Source organism: Lonchura striata, chromosome 1 (genome assembly GCF_046129695.1).
Source record: "Lonchura striata isolate bLonStr1 chromosome 1, bLonStr1.mat, whole genome shotgun sequence".
Lineage (NCBI taxonomy): Eukaryota > Metazoa > Chordata > Aves > Passeriformes > Estrildidae > Lonchura > Lonchura striata.
This window is the reverse complement of record NC_134603.1, coordinates 86,926,717-86,939,211: the sequence shown is the minus strand read 5'-3', so window position 1 is coordinate 86,939,211 and position 12,495 is coordinate 86,926,717. Positions and strand designations below refer to the sequence as shown.

The following is a 12,495-nucleotide window of genomic DNA, read 5'->3' as shown; positions in this document are numbered from 1 at the left end:
TTATGTAACTTCAAAGATTGAAATGGGATCCTGTGCAAAGCAGCTGTGTGGATTCACATCAGTTCTCTTCCTATATTTCCCCGACACCGTGTACAGTTTCAGTGTAAAGAGCCAGGGAACACAGCGTTGCGAGGTGGTGCCCAGCTTTTGCAAACAAAGGGGATGGAAGACTCTGTGCCACCTGTCACTTGAACAATTGTTAGGCATAAAACAAGCTACAAACCGCTAACTGTTTGTTGGATGATAACTTTGTGAGCAGCAATTCCATCGATCATCAAGGTCAGCTTCTCTGCTTTTGTTTCTCAAGCGAACCAATCCCTCGGTTCCATGCTCCTATAGGCAAGATGGTAAAGCAGCCAAGGATGTTAACTGCTTGGTGCCCTGACAGTAAACAGCACTGCAGAGCTGCACGCTCTCATTTGGGGGCTGACAGAGGTGTCCAGATGTTTCTGCGTTAAATAGGGTGGCACAACACCTTTGCAGGAATTGGCAGGCAAGAATGTTTGCTTCTTGGCTTGGACTGAAAGCTTTTGAGTTGTCAGTGTGAGAAAAATGTTACCACCATCCGAAAACCAGAGAGAGCCCTGTTGTGTCCATGCATGAAAAAGAGGAAAAAACTCTTCTGCTCAATTTTTCCTGATTAGTGCATTTACTAAAATTACTGGTTAAGGAAATGGTGAATGCCTCTGTGTTTCTTGCTGTAGTTGCTCATTGAGTGTGGGGCTGAGTGGGAAAAGGAGTAGTCTTGGCAAACAGCTTATTAGTCTCAAATAAATTATTCAGGATGCAGGTTTGGGTACAGATTGCAGGGAACGATAATGGAGATGTTTTTCTGAGTCTGTTCATGGTAGGGAGACATGGAGTATGCTTTTCAGGAATTCACTTCAGTGCAATCAGTTTAGAATAATGTAGCCTGGAAGTAATATTGCTGCCATCCAGCTAGTGTCTGTGGAACAGCATTCTCCTGCCTTCTGAAGCATTGGCATTGAAGATGGATAGATATGGAGATATTTATATTTTGGTCTGCTGCCTTTTAAATTTTTTTTATTTTTTTGAAGGGAAATTCATTCTCACCACTAGAGAGGGGCATGTTTCGGTTGAGATATGCCCCCCCCGAGTGAAATACTGGACCACATCAGCATCCGATTTGGGTGCGTCATGTGGTTTCTCATGTGATGCTGGTCTCACAGCGCTTTGGAGAGTGAGCCTTTGTGACTCTGCACTCTTGGACAGTAACATCCAGCAACATAGGATACTTTGGGGAGGGAAAGGAAAAGAGGCAGCCTCCCAGAAATGCCCGAAAGCTCAGAAAAATAAAGTTACGACAATTTGTTATAGTTACTGTTTCTTCTTAACTGTTTTGGCTTTTATTTTTAAATCTGGGTCTTCCCTTTTCTCCGTTCCTGCAGGCATAAAGCTGCACCATTCGGAAGAAGCAAGACAGTCTTTCCTCACAGCTATGATACTGCACCGCTTCCGACAGAATCTGCTTTTCCCTCCATTTACCTGGGCGACTGCTGCTCTTTCTGCTGCTGCTGGGGCTGCTGCAGTCTTGCTGCCTGCGTTTCACCCTGGCTTGGCTGACTCGAAACTCTCTCGTCTGCACATTGCTAAGGAAGAAGAGCGATGGAGCCACGGATATTTTTTTATTGGTTCTGGAAGCCAAGGGTTGCAATATGTGATGATTTCGGGGTTTTCTGTGGTGGGGTGGAGGGAGGAGAAAGGAAGGGTGTTAATCTAGGATAGGGTGGGTGAAAGCTTAAAGAAATATTATGTAAAGTAATCCAGTGCTTGACAAGGGCATCAGCAAGAAGAATCCAGCCTCTGCTGCTCCAGAGGATTAATATGGGGAAGTCACAGTGCTGCAGTCGGGTTTCACCTCAGTGCTGTACTGGAGATGGATAAATAAGGTACTGGTTGCATCTGCCTGTTAAGGCAAAGCCAAGGGAGAAGGAGAGAGCGAGTGAATGCAAATGCAAAGGAAGAAGAAACGCTCTGTGCCGTTTGTCTGATTCTGCGGATTCTCACTGCAGAGAGGATGGCTTGATTAACAAAGCAATGTATGGACCGAGGGACTGTAAATTGTAGCTTGAGCATTCCTGGTGCTGCCAGGGAGTGAACTGATGAGTTAGGTGGCTGCAGGAATATCCCCAGGGAAAACAGCAGCCTCTCACATCTGTGTACGTATGTGCTTTTGTGTGTGTGTGTGAACACGTACAGAAATGAAAGAAAGACATTTCTGACCAATTTACAGGGGACGTTTGTCAGTTTGCTGGGTCAGACTTGATTGCAGCTTGTATTTTCAGCTCTAGCTCTACACCCATTTCCTGACTGAGGTGGCACTTTGTGAAAACAGATGGTAGGCAGTATTCTTTTAAGAAATGCGAAAGCAGATCCTTTCTGCTTAACACCTTGAAGCACTGAACCTTCTGCACTGTGCTGAGAGAAACCATGGGGTTTCATTTTCTCCATCTTAAAATCTCTATAAACACAGCTGTATTCAGTACGGTGAAAAATTCTATACTGTAAATAGAAATGTGATCAATCTAATCAAAATAAATGCATCCCAGATGACTTCTAGACCAGCTGGCTACCACAGTCATCAGATGGCTAAATCTTCAACTGAGCATTTGTATTCGGTGTTATACTTGCATCTTTTTATTTTTCTCTTTTTTTTCTTAGATTTTCAAAATCAGCCTCAAACTTAAAAGGATTCTTCATATATTGGGAAAAGGCAATGCTTTCTGTGAAATGTACCTGGGTATATTTTTTACTTTGGAATCTGCTTGGGGTGATTTTAGAGTAGGTAGATTTGTCACAGTACAGGCATTTGGTAGGTAGCTCAGCCTGGCCATATCTGAACAATGCAGAAACAGGTTAAACAACCACTGCATACAGCTAGCAGGGCTTGGCATGGATTTTAGCAGCTGTGTATCAAGAAAGACGAGTTTTTTTTCTTTCCGTTTTTCCCTTTTATACAAAGCCATAGACCATAATGTCATACTAAAATGTGTATGAGGGGATTTCCCAATAGTCATGGTGAGCTACCCTGCAGGACTCCCGTCTAGTCCTTCCACTATTTTTTCCCCAGCTTACAAAGGCAGCCCTGTGTGTTGAATTGTATTTAGCCAGCTGTTGGATAGCATTCTTGTCCTGGGGGCTAAGGAGTCTTATTACTCCCAAACTGTAGTTTTCTGTTTGCTTAAAGAAAAACAACTTTGGCAATACAGCAGGCTCTGCAAATAAGTTTATGCCACTCCTATACCTTTCTGAATCTGTTGTGTGCTTCTAACTCAGGCAGTTTAAAGCAAGCAAAGAGGGAGGAGGAGAGACTCTGAACTTGCAGCTTCAAAGCTACAGAGGCAAGCAAAATGTCAGCAGCTTGTAATTAGGAGCCCACGGTTACGTCAGTGACTGTATCTCTCCAGGAATTGCTATGAGATGTGTGCCACAAAGCAAAGGAAGACTCTCATAACCTGGTTAACAAGCCTGGCTCAAACAAGAAAGAGCAAAATGGATTAATGAATCTGCTGTGTTCCTAACTCAGATGTGGATGGGTTACACGCACAAGGTTTGCTGAATTCTGCAGCAGTGAAGACTGAATTATGGCACGCATTAACCAAAAGTGCAAATCCTTCAGGAAAAATGCAGATGAGCAATCTACCCTTGAAAATTTCTTTCCTAGCTCTGTCCTGTACAGGCAGCTGCATGACATGGAGGCGCGCTTTGAAGGAACAGACTGGCGAGCTGCACAAAGATGTTTAAAAGGAAGGTGCAATTAGACACAAAGCAAGCCTGCTGAAATTCTGTTCTGGCATTGCAGATTTGATACTGAAATACCACCCCAGAGGAGACCGGCTGGGCTCTGGTGTGGTTTATATTAAGGCTTCTCGGTTAAGAGCGAGGGGGAAGGGACAGGGCTTCCTGCAGCATCTTGCAGCCATACAGAAGTCCCCAGGGCTGTGGGAAGCAGGAGGGGTGGGTGTGCTCTTAAAGACACATGCCCAGATCCTGCCAAGGGGCTTTCTGACCTCTGCAATTATTTTTAGGTCCGTGAAGGCAACTCGGCAGTGCTTAAGCAGTGGGATTGCAGGGGGTGTTTAATCTGCTGCGACTGGCCTTTCTCTGTGTCATGGCTGGGAAAGGCTTATAGAGCTTTTATCAATACCCCTCCACCACATCCAGCATGCATGTCTGTCGCTGTTCCCAAAGACCAGTTACTGGAGTTCTGGTGTGTTTCCCTGCTCCCAGCAGAAGTCACTTGCAGTTCAGCTCTGTTGTAGTTGCTCTTTAATTTACCAGATAGGTAGATTGTATTTTAAAAACAGTGGGGGTGGGTGGTTTTTGGTTTGGTTTTGGTTTGTTTTGGGTTTTTTGGGGGTTTTTTTGGACTGTGAACACAAATTTGTAGGAGGAGGTGACTCTGTATATTAAACCAATAGCTCTTTGAATTGTGTGTAGTATAATCTAAATATACTTACTTTAATTAATAGAAGGTTACAAAAGCTGGCATTGTCTGGAGCTGTTTAATTTACATCTTAGGTTTAGTCAATGAGCATAACCTGCCTGATTAGAATAGTGTATTCTGCACAGCCAACAGGGTGGAAGGCATTATTTTGTTTGTGTTAGTTCAAACAGCTGGTCATTAATGCAGGCCCCATCTCCAGAGTGAAGTGCTAGTGGACATGAATGGCTGCCTGATTAATGCTGCCCCTCGACGGGTCCTTCATCCAGCAGCAATGCTCGCAGCAGAATAATGCAGCGGGATTTGATTGCGCTCTAGCAGGGTAGTATGTCATTGTGTCACCAAGCGATCGAGGTTATTATGGGGTAGGGCAGACAGACGGGACAGTGGGGTTACTAGACCGTGGCATTTTTAGAAATGCAGGGCTGACCTACTTAGAGTTATTCTTGCTGGCTGGCAGCTGCCTGGTGTGGGGCTCCCCCGGATAGGCTGCGGCTGTTGCTAGGGGGAATTAGCATGAATTTTTCCACATACAGACTCAGTGATTGAATGATAAAAGCTGACTGGAATTAAAGAGATTCGGTTCAGTATTATGCAGATTTATCTCCCTCATTTTTTTTTCTCTCTGTCAAATGCATAAAAAGGAGCAGAAAACAGTTTGTTTCCATTTATTTTTGACCTATTTTTTTTTTTTTTTCCAGAGGAGGGCAGAAGTGTTGTGAGGTCATAATTTAATATTTAGGCCGTTGAAATGATATGATAGTGAGCATGCATCTTTAATGTATGGAAGATTAAAATGCTGCCTCTCTGGAAGGGAATGAAATGAATATATTTTGTGTTCTCGTCAAGCTGCAACCTCTTTTTATTTGAAGCCATGTCAGATTCTTTTATCTGGAAAGGGGAAACATATACCAGGTTTTATTGCATAACATTACTCTTAGCTATTTTTAGCTATCTGTCCTTCAAAAAATTAGTCCTATTTATACTAGTGGATGAAATTAATCCCCAGGCTATGCCTTATGTATGTGGAGACAGATGCCCAGGGTAGCTGCAGTGTTGTGTGTCATGTTCATCTGAAAAGGTGTTTACACACTGCAGGCTTATCAGTACTGCATACCTAACAGAGTGCTGATGCCTGACATGTAATCAGATCAATTAGAGAACTCTCCTGGATTATGGAGTATTTTTCAGGCCATGGTTTGAAGTTGGAATCTCTAGATGGCCTTCTTTTATTTATCTACATCTGCCTAAAACAGTGTTATCTTTTCAGAGAACTCTGTGCTCCCTTAGGAAGCAAATAAGAACAATACTTAGTGAAGAATCCTTTGATGTAATCATGAATATTTCCTTTGTTATTATCACTAGTTATAGAAGAACTTTGTTTAAACCGCTATTTCCCCCTGTGTGATCTTTTGCCATTCAAAGAAATACCAATTTAGTACTTACAATTTTAAGTTAAATATTCATGGCAATGCAGCATGACATCACACTCAAAGAAGTGGGAATTTTCAAAATATGAGACAATGGGGGGTGGGAGAGAAGGACCCACGTGCCTTTGGAAATGCAAAATAAAAAATGGGACTCAGTGCTGAAAAGTAGTGAACTAATTTTTGTCTGAAGCAGTTTAATTTCAAATATTTGGATGAATGAGGTACCTTTTAGAGGTTTGTGAACAGCGTGCACATCTGAGGTACCTTTTAGATGAGTGTGAGCTGCCTGTGCATCTCCCTGGACAACTAGCTGCTTCCTTGGACCTAGAGCTGTCCTGCCTCGGCCCCTGGAATTTATTGGGAAGATATTAAAAAAATGAAACCAGAAATGGAGACATGAATTTGAATACATTTTGTGTCTGAGGCAAAGCATTCAGTCCCTACAGAGCTGAATTTCCTATGTCTTTTTCCTGGCATTGATTCATTACTGAAACTCACACCACTTCCTTCTCTGCTTCTTCCTGACGGTCTCATGGAGTGACAGAATTTTAGAGAAGTGAAAGTGAGGAGGGGCACAGTTTGATGCCCAGTAATCGTGTTTGCCTTGTCTGTCCTTGGAGGTTACTCCAGAAAGTTGTGGTCCCACTTCCCTCAACAATATTCTCTTGATCAAAATCTGATGTCCTGCCTCACTTTCCTGTAGGATGCCAGGCAACAGGCTTTGTAGACAGCCTTTGTCTACAGTTGTCTCTTGAGGTTTTTGCCCTTGTTGGTTGTAGCCAGTTGTAGTTTCATCCAGTTCACCTGGGGTATTAGCTGACTTGGGCTTCAGCAAATCCAAATAAGCATTCAATACCATATTAATGCAGTACCGCATTTTCTAGAATAAAACATTTGAGTGTTTGGTATATTTGTGCTAAAAAAGAGAGAGTTCAAAGAAAAGCAACAAACAAGATACAGCATATACTCTTGGAAAAGAGCTGCGTCCTTGCTGTTTATCTGGATTCCAACACACTGATTGTTTATAACAAGCATCAAATCAGAAAGTTTAACAAACCATCAAGTGACATATTAAATATAAAAAATATAATGCACCAGAAATTGTATTAAATGTAAAGTTGCCCTGCTGGAAATCTCTTCAATGAAAATTTTTCCAAACAATTGAGTATGTGAATGATGTGATCATAATACTTTGGGTAATTATGAGTAGCAGAAATAAGGAGTTAATGACACAAACTGAAAATCTGAGCTCTGTGTGTGTGTATTTACTGCATAGGAAGCAGGGTGTCAAAGGAGTTCGAGATACATGTTTGAAATACGTGTCCATGTTGAAAATATTGCCAATTGTGCACAGTCTTTTGAAAAACCCATATTAGTCACTTTCTGATGATCTCCTCTGAGGTTTCTATTCTTGCTACAACTTACACCTCCTACCTAGAAGTTTCTTACCTACAAAAGATTGAGTTATATTTTTCAACATTCTTGTACTGTGACCTCTCCTGTGAGATATGAAAGATCTATTATGCTGAGTTTCATGCTCTTGTGTGACTAAGTGAATGCTGATTTACTGGGAGCATATGCAGGCAATAATTTTTTTTTTCCCATCAAAATACCCAGAATCCTGCCTCCATTTGCAGGTGTGAGATGGCTGTACTGATTGGTGCATTCCTGACATCAAAGTCTTGGCCAGTCATAGATTTGCTGAGCATTTTGTGATTTTATGGCAACTTTCTGTTTTTCTGAAAATGATCAGAGGATACACGATATAGAGCAACTCATCTAGATTCCCATGCCGCAAGGAGTGAGTTCAATCCCAGCCTTCACCTCCTGCAGAGCCATACAGATCAGTTCTTCTGCAGCAAATGTGTTTCAGTTCCAATTTCAAACCAAAAGTACAAGGAATTGTCTCATATTTCTTAAAAGAGTGGCAGTTAGCACATTCCTTTTATTGCAATGCAGTAGGGAATACAAATGTTTAACAAAATAAAATCCTCATAAGATTTTTTTTTTCTGTGATCCATTAACAGGAAACAAATTCTGTAACAAATGCTCCTGTAACAGCCAGGAGTAGCATTATTGTGGCTCCCACATTCCTGCTCTTCCTGTATCCATGCATGTATGTGCCTGTGCATTCAGAATTGCTGCATACATGTAGTGTGTGGGTGTGTATACAAGACACAAGTATAACTTACACAAGCACAGCACCGAAGCATAGAGCATGTAATCACAGTTGTCTCAGTGTAGCACCAAAGCCTGTGCCTCTAGATATATGATGCTGTTTTATCTATGATAAAAAGTGGCTTGAGATGAAATGTAAGAAGTTCTGGTGTGTAGCACCAGCCATTGTGTTAATGCTATCATCCCATTCAGCACCAGCAAAGACAAAAAAGAAAAAGAAAAAGAAAAAGAAAAAGAAAAAGAAAAAGAAAAAGAAAAAGAAAATCATGTTTATGTGCAATAGAAGGGTAGCAAGAAGGGTAGTGTGGTGAAAAATGGGGTGTACCTAGATAGCTGTGTTTCATAACTACTTGTGCCTTTTGTAGACATGCATAATGAAATGTATGATGGGCTGTTTAAGACAGAGAGAGATATTTTAAATTATTGCTAATACTTCCCTCCTGCTCTTAGGTCACACCTACTTCAAAAGTGAATCCAGACTCAGATCTTGACAGAGATCGTGACCCTGTTGAAACCAATGACTTTTTTATTCTGGAATTCAATTGAGCCAGGCTTTCATCTGTTGAATTTTCCCCTGAACATGTCTTTTCTCTATACTCTTTCTCCAAAGTGTGGTGTTTCTGTTTCTACATTTTCTCCCCCTCTGTTCCTCTGAAAATTCTTTGAAAGGTTACTTTTTTGTTGAGCAGTTTACTATAAATTTACTCTTGAGTAGGAGAAAATGTGGGAAAATATCACTTCCCTCCTGAGCTAGTAAAGTAGGATTGCAGTGAGTCTCAATAATTATGTTTTTCTGAATAGTCCTGCTTTCATCATAAGATGACTTTAGTTTTTAATGAAAGGGAACAGGCAGTGAACAAAACAAATATGCCAAGGAGAACCTGGTCTCTTAACAGGCTGCAGAAACTCAGGTAATGAGATGGCTGGTGTCTTGACCTACAAAGCTAGGGCTCTTAGAAATGTCGAGGGAGGCAGAATGCAACAATTTCAAATGAGAAATGCTTTCTAGCTCTCTAGCCACTTGTGCTGTTATCATCATTAACTTAACAGTGAATTCATTTATCTTTTTTTTTGGCACTTTAGTTTTGCATAAACAGTACTCACACCAACATTCAAAGAAATTATTCATATGGAGGCAGGTATACCACAGTTATGCCAGTTATGTCTGGGTTTGCTTTTTTTTTTCTTAGTAGTATACAGACACAGTATTTAGGCCCCTTTGAGGTCAAAATGTTTTTGATATTTCAAAGAAGGAGACATTTGAAATAATGGCAGTTAGTAGAGGACATTGGAGATAGATTTTTGTGCAGTATTTTATCTGCATAAAACATTCAGGATGGAGGAGGTGGTGCACAGTGCTGCAGACTTGGTAGGTTAGGATTGAAACAAATGGCTGGTGAATCTTGACATAAATCACCTGCTCATGACCTCTACAGATGGCAGTGTATTACAGATCTCAGCTGCAATTCCTGCAAACACACGCATACACTGTGCCAAGTGAGCTATATTTGTTGGTGTGTCATCTCCAACATCTCTTCATATTACTCCTTTAAAACTAAAACCTACAATTCTTTAAAACTGCATATGAGATCACAAGTTCCAATCTTTCTTTCTTCACCTTGAAATGGCAGGTAAGATTATGAACCTCTGTGAGTTTTCTGAATATATTCCTTTTATAAAGAAGCAGAACTTCCAGCACACTTCAGTGCCCTATTTGCTGCGTCACAACCTGTGGATCTTCTTTCCATCAAGGGTTTTATGTTAAAAGCCACAGAATCACACACTTGCCTTCAAATTTGACTTGGTTTCTTGGCATGATGCTCACTAAGATTTTTGTAATGTTTGTGATTATGAAGAATTACTTGCAAATGTTAAAAATAACCTCTCTGGTGCCTGCATTTATATTAAATCTGATTCCATTCCTCTGAAATCTTTGCTTTACCTTGTTTTATGAGAGTAATCCTATTTATTTTAGAAGCAAGTGAATGGCAGGCCAAGGAACCCAAATGAACAGATAATGTTTGATTTCACAAACCAGGTATTCATGTTATGATGAATTTCTAAGAAACAGGACAGGGTGCTAATGCTGTGCAGATCAACTTGGTTGTGTGTTTTCAAACAGCAGATCATCTGAAATCAGGACTATAAGGCCAAGTGAAATCCTGGCCCTGGAGGAACATTGGAGAGCTGCGTTAACTGGGGTACTCCCACTTCAAAGGGAGTCTCTAAAGTTTCAAGTACTGCCAGCATTTGGTTCCTTTCTTTGCTCAGCTCAACTGATGCTGTTTTCAGCTACTTGGCAACTATAAAGAGAGGTAATGTCCTTTATTTAATTCAGCTTTCCTCACAAACCTTGGCTTCTTGTTAACATTATGTAGTCCTGGATGTCTCATACTAGTATGGACTATAACAGGAATTTGAAACATTCAAAAAAAAATCAGAAGGCAGCCAGGATTTTGGAACAGCACCCCTGCATATTTGAAGATTTCTTGATGAATGGGACATTTCTATTGCAGAGCATGTTAGAAGAAATGCATGGCAGTCAGAAGTTTTGGCTGCATTACTATGCTGCATAATGATGGAAGCCATTAAATTCAGTTAAAGCTCTGAAATTTTCTTACTCCATGGGTCTACAACCAGGAAAAAACACTCCTCTGTTCATCCACCAGATTCAGTTCTGCACAGGCCCTTCAGAGTTTACATCTTAGGTTGTCACATCTATTACGTGCAAATATTTTTAAACATTCAGTTCATCTTGTCATTGAGCCATAAGGACAACATCCATGATGATTTGTGAGGTCTGTGATTATTGCTGGATTCTAGATGGTACCCATGCCTTCCTGATAGCCACTAGTTTATAATATAATGTAAGCCCTCACATATGCATTTTCTTAGAAAGGATGAAATGGATTTTTTTCGCTCCTTAATCCTACGTCAAAGGGTAGAAAATGCAAGGTTTTCTTCTCTATGAGCTGGATGGACATCAGAGATTCTTCTCTCTCTTTGGGTCCTGAAATCCTGCTTTGAAAGTCTTTTAAAGAGATGAAAAGGGTGTAGTTGAAGCTTTAAAACCAAGAACTTTGCACATTACTGAAATAAATAGATCTCCCTTTTATTTCAGGGTCCACATTGAGATAATACACAGAAGCAAAAAGAACCATGGTAGACTTCTATTTTATTGTTTCCTTACATCCCAATCCCCCCCTCCTTAATTCATTTTTGGGGTCTGGAAAGAAAAACTTACTGAAAAGCCCCAGTGTATTGATGTGTGAAATTGATGGTGTTGCTCACTCTTATGATCAAGCCACTGTTCCCTTTGACAAGGCTAACAGTATAAGAAATATATTGGAAAACATGTACCTAAGTATGAAAAATTCCTTAAATTCAGGGTGTGTTCATACAAAATGAAGTTTCTACAGTGTGGAAATCGTTAAACCTGATCCAGAAAAAATGTGAGGTGCCCCAGCCATTGAGATGTGAATCTCTTTAATCCACACAAGCATTAGAAAAATCTGAAACATGTGAAAGTTCAAAAGCTGCAAAGCCATTACATGACTTCTTATTCATTTCTCAAATATTGTAACTTTCTATTGAACTGTGAAAAGACTTTTTCTTTTTTTTTTTTCTTTTCATAAGCAATAGATCAGTCACTCACTAATGTGTTACTGCACATTGTGAATCCGAAAGTTTCACTTGGTTATATCTACTTAGATATAAATTTTTGATTTATTTCAGAGCATTTTATGTAGCATTTCAATGGTTGCTAACTTGCAACTTTTCAGCAGCTGCTGTTAGAGAGGGGGAAAAGGGCATGGCTGAGTTAAGTTTTAAATTTCTGTTTAAGATTTCAAACAATTTCACAGTGCATTTTGAAGTAACTTTAATGATTAGCTCTAACTTTGCATTATATGAATGCATGCTAATTAAAAACCAAACTAAACAAAAAAACATAACAAAACCAAAGCAACAAATTTTTTTTTCATCTTAGCTTTGCTTCTCTGAAGTACACCAAGAGAAGCTTCAAATCCACTGAAAACTTCAGAGAAAACAGTAAATTACTATTTGCAAAAGGACAGACTTGATTGGTAACAGAAATGCTTGGCTCAAGGATTCCCCACTGCCAGCAACCTTCTAAAGTGCACATATGCCTAACTCCAAGGGCCAGAATATTTCTGCCTGGTCCCAGGCTGTCTCCCTGCTGCTCCAGTAGCCAAACCTTCTGCAGAGGCTTGGGCAGTCTGACTGATCTGGCTTTCTCTCTATGGGAGTATTAATTTGTTTTGCATCTGCAATTTTAACATTAGGCTCATTTTTGATTCTTTTGCCCTTTCTGTGGTCAGTTATACAGCCTAAAGTTTTCAAAGAGTTGTCTCTCACTGGGGTATGAGTCATGCTTTAGGCTATTTGCTTAAATGCAGTTCT

The 12,495-nt window shown here is 40.4% G+C and overlaps 1 long non-coding RNA gene across 1 annotated transcript; it reads left to right on the top strand.

The window, feature by feature from the left end:
* The first annotated feature begins 1,062 nt into the window (after window positions 1-1,062).
* LOC110483445 (uncharacterized) lies at window positions 1,063-10,003 on the top strand. Its single transcript, XR_002467568.3, has 2 exons — window positions 1,063-1,318; window positions 1,410-10,003. It is a non-coding gene; the product is annotated as an uncharacterized LOC110483445 (long non-coding RNA).
* Window positions 10,004-12,495: the final 2,492 nt, after the last annotated feature.